We start from the raw sequence: 4,135 nt of genomic DNA, 5'->3' as shown, positions 1-4,135 counted from the left end.
AAGAAGTTATCTTCCATGGCTTTAGAAGGGAAAAGTTGTCGATAGTCCTAACCATTTGGTGCTATGTGCAATCGAAATTGTAAATATTCAAAATGTGCAATTAACTCTGGAACGGTTTAGAATCGATTTAATTAGTCTAATGAGCACCTTATCAATTTTTCGATGTGATAAATTCAAAGTGACTTTTTGAAATAATTTTGTTGTATATGTGGCATTCAAGTGGTGTCAAGTCAAAAAAATTAAAGGAAATTAAAACGACTTAAGTATACTACAATTGTCAAAACTTATGCACGGCACTCACTTTAGTGATAAAACTTTCAAAATGGTCACTTAAGTATCAAATTTTTTGAAAAACGATCAATTCAGTGCACAAAATTTTAAAACGATCACTTAAGTGTTAATTTTTTTTTAAAAAAATACTTACTTCAGTACTAATTCTAGCGAGCCACATTAGCTCAAATATTAATAAATAGGCCACATCGGAGCTCAAATCGGAATTGGTATTGAAGTGAACGTTTTTAAAAAAATTTGAGATTTAAGTGATCGTTTTAGAAGTTTTGATACTAAAATTAGTGTATTTTAACCGGATTAAAACAGAACAACCCACTAAAGAAAAGACAAATCAACTGCCCTAAGAAGGAGAGGGGGCCACCGTGATGCGGAAGATTGGGAGGGTTTTAATACTTTTTATTTTCTTTTAAATGTTTGCTTTCTTAGGGCGTGACGCCACATTAGTGTCGCGTTAATGCCACATATAAAAAAAAAAAAAAGTGAAAAAGCCAAATCGAATGTGTCACGTTAGTAAAATTGCATGAGCAATCAACTTTTTTTTGGTTGAAAGCAAAATTGGAATCATCAGTTAAAAGGATATATGAAAAGTACATAGATTTCCATGGCAAAGCAAATCGAAACAGAGCAAAGCCCAAAATATTACAAAATAAAGCTAAATCGAGAAAAGAAAAAAAAGTGGAGAAGGAGCAATGGAGTATTAGCAAGGTTAAACACACATTCCTTCCATAAGAACTTATCTATCAAGTAAAATAATAGGTGACCGACCATTGGATCTTGTATCATTGATGAGCACACGCCCGAAATTCCCTCTCCAGTAATTACAGCATCGTCAGTTGACAATGCGTGCCTAGATTTGGCTTCCTCAACATCATCGCTGTACGGAGATAATCAAAACAGGTTGAACAAACACTTATGTAATTTTTGGAAGAGCAAATCTTTGTCAGAGCTCTTGGTGATCACCATTGAAACCGGAAGCAAAGGCCTATGCATGGACAGAGTAAATGGATACCGAATCTTCGAAAATATATTTATTAAACTCCCGGATTTAACGCCAGAGAAGATAGCCATAAGCAATCATTAGAAGCATTTGATTACATCAATTTTATAGCTTTTTTAAGACATAATTAAATGTTAGGTCGAACGTATGGAACGTCGGTGCAATTCCTCTTAAAAACTTATCCAGCTTAAGTCACGCGATCCAAGGAGTTGTCGGCAAGGGAAGCTTCCGCTTCTTTTGGTTCACGTATTTTTATTTTTGCTGAGAAATACGGTGATTGATGCAAAAAATAACCTATAAAATTACTTCATAAAGTTTGTTAAATATGTCATATTTGAATATCTAATGAAAGTGTATTGCATCGTTGCATAGATCAAATTTTTTTTTGTCCCGAGCTCCAAGCATCATTCATGTTCTATCTCTTTCGTTTTCAATTACTTTTAGATCTTTTTAAGGTTTTGGGTTTAAGTATTGTTTTGTTTTGTCTCATTCACTTTTTTTTAAGCGATACAAGTGATCTTTTTCAGAATAATATTTTTGGAATTATTCATTTTTCGCAAAATACATGAAGCCCAAAAGTAAGGAGCTAATGGGAAAGCTAAGGAAAAGGATGGAGGAATTGCAATTGTATCTTACAAGGTGGGGAGGTCCGACGGTGGAAGTCCGAAGTAATTTGAAGGAAGGAAATGAGATCAAGCTCCTAGAGTCACAGGCTATCAAAGAAAGCATAAATTACCGTAGATCAACCCATTTGAGGTAAGAGATTTTTTGCACACATTAGCCATTACAATGGAAAAAATTGTCTAAAAAAGTTCTAACTTTATTGTATTTTTTTCTAATTCAGTCATAAACATTTTAATTTGGTCAATTGAGTCATTAATTATTTCACGTTTTGTCATTTGAGTCATCCGGTCAATTTTTGTCGGAAATTACTGATGTGGACGACAATCATCCTATGTGGTACAACCGGCGTTGACGTGGTACGTAGAGTGCAAATTGGTGAGAGGATCTTAATCCATTTGGGAATCCCTCTAATCATATTGGGGATAATTTATTTTTAAAATTTTAAGAAACTCATTGCAAGGCAACATTGTCATGCTTTTGGTTTGGTAAAACAATTTTGGACGACACAATGAAATCTTTTGTTATATCATCAATTTGAATATTCATTGTCAAAATTTCTTCGAAATTCCAGAATTTTGGGCATATTTATCCATGAATATAACTGTAACGAAAAGAGAAACAGAAAAAGCAGCCCTCGCTGGTCGTCCAACATTGCCTGCCATCGCTTGCCATTGAAGAGGGTCATCTGCTTGTCATCCTAGTCGCTGCCGCCATCGAGCTACTCTTAGGCGAGTCACCCTCAAGGCTGCGCCATTGCAGGATCATTTCTGTGCACCTCTTAGCATAATCTACATCGTTCCACAGCACACGCATAAAGGAAAACAAAGAGATTGCCATGTTTCATATAGTAAAAAATTAGATGCGAACAACGAAATGCTTCTTCATCTCAACAAATTGGATAAGAGCGACCCAGCTTCAAATATGCTTTCGTGACCATCAATGTGGAGACCTCACCCCAAGCATGGATAGATCCAGTTCTGATGCGATTCATCTCTTCATCCTTTTTCCCGTCGACCATGAACGGGATATCGTAGCGATCGTCTTTGCTCCGATTCCATCGCCAGTTCCTTCATCGTGGGCTTGTACCTTCCATCAAAATTCAACCATCTTTATGCCAAATTAGACACCGCAATAATTTGTTCTTCCTCGCCTTGTTCTAACACCTCCTTAACAAGAACATTGAACAAGCGGTTCTCCTCCTTTGCAATGACATAATATGTGGCTAGACTTTTGTCCTCTTCTGCCCTCGGTTGAGAAATTGGCTTTTGTCTAGTTAATAATTCGATAAGGACAACCCCGAAGCTATAGACATCGCTCTTTTCCGTAAATTTAGTTGTTTGATAGTTCTTCGGGTCCAAGTATCCAAGGGTTCCTCCTGTCATTGTGGTCATGTGAGTTTGTTCAATGGTGCTTGATCTAGAAGGTCCAAAATCTACCAATTTGTCTCGCTAGTTTGCCCAAAAGTATATTCGACGACTTGATATCACATTGATAAATAGGTATCGTCGCATCAAAATGCAAATTTGAAACATGCCCAGCAACTTTGTTGGCAATTCTTAACCGCGTCTCCCATGAGACAAGTTCTTTTCCATCTTGATCATGAAGATATTGGTAGAGAATTCCATTGGGGATAAATTCATATACCAAAAGAGGGACTTCACTTTCACAAAATCCTAACGGCTTGACCACATTTCTATTACCGATTTAAGAGAGATTAATGACCTCATTGACGAATTGTTTGACTTGTCCTGCATCGACAACTTTAGATTTCTTGACTATAAAGATTGTTCCGTCTAACAGCATTCACTTGTAAAAAGTTCCTTGACCAACCCGACCCAGTATACAGTTCTCGTTAAAATGATCCGTAGTTGTGTCTAATTTCATTGAGGCGAATAACTTACCTTTCCCCACATGATTGTCTTCAATAGAAGATAGGCATTGTTGCAACAGAAGTCCTCCATTTCCTTTGAACAATTTTTATATTACTCGTGCCCATTATTCTTAGAGTTCTTATTCACACTCGGATTTACGTAACCAATTTCACCTTCATCGTTCACCAAATTAGCTTCCACTCAATTGAAAAATTGACTTCATGCTTTGAAGGGAGAATAACACCTCTGGATTATTCGCAGAAAATTGCATCCGCCGCCGAGTTTCTGACGAGATTCTTCTTCTTCGTGTGTGCTGTGTTGTTGTCGTTGAATGGGCAAAATGCAGTGATGT

General features: G+C 36.7%; 1 pseudogene; it reads right to left on the bottom strand.

Moving 5' to 3' along the window:
- Positions 1 to 2,798: 2,798 nt before the first annotated feature.
- LOC125315226 lies at positions 2,799 to 3,889 on the bottom strand (annotated as a pseudogene).
- Positions 3,890 to 4,135: the final 246 nt, after the last annotated feature.

Source organism: Rhodamnia argentea, chromosome 5 (genome assembly GCF_020921035.1).
Source record: "Rhodamnia argentea isolate NSW1041297 chromosome 5, ASM2092103v1, whole genome shotgun sequence".
Classification (NCBI taxonomy): Eukaryota; Viridiplantae; Streptophyta; class Magnoliopsida; order Myrtales; family Myrtaceae; genus Rhodamnia; species Rhodamnia argentea.
Note: the sequence above shows the minus strand (reverse complement) of the source record. Positions and strands in the feature narration are given on the sequence as shown.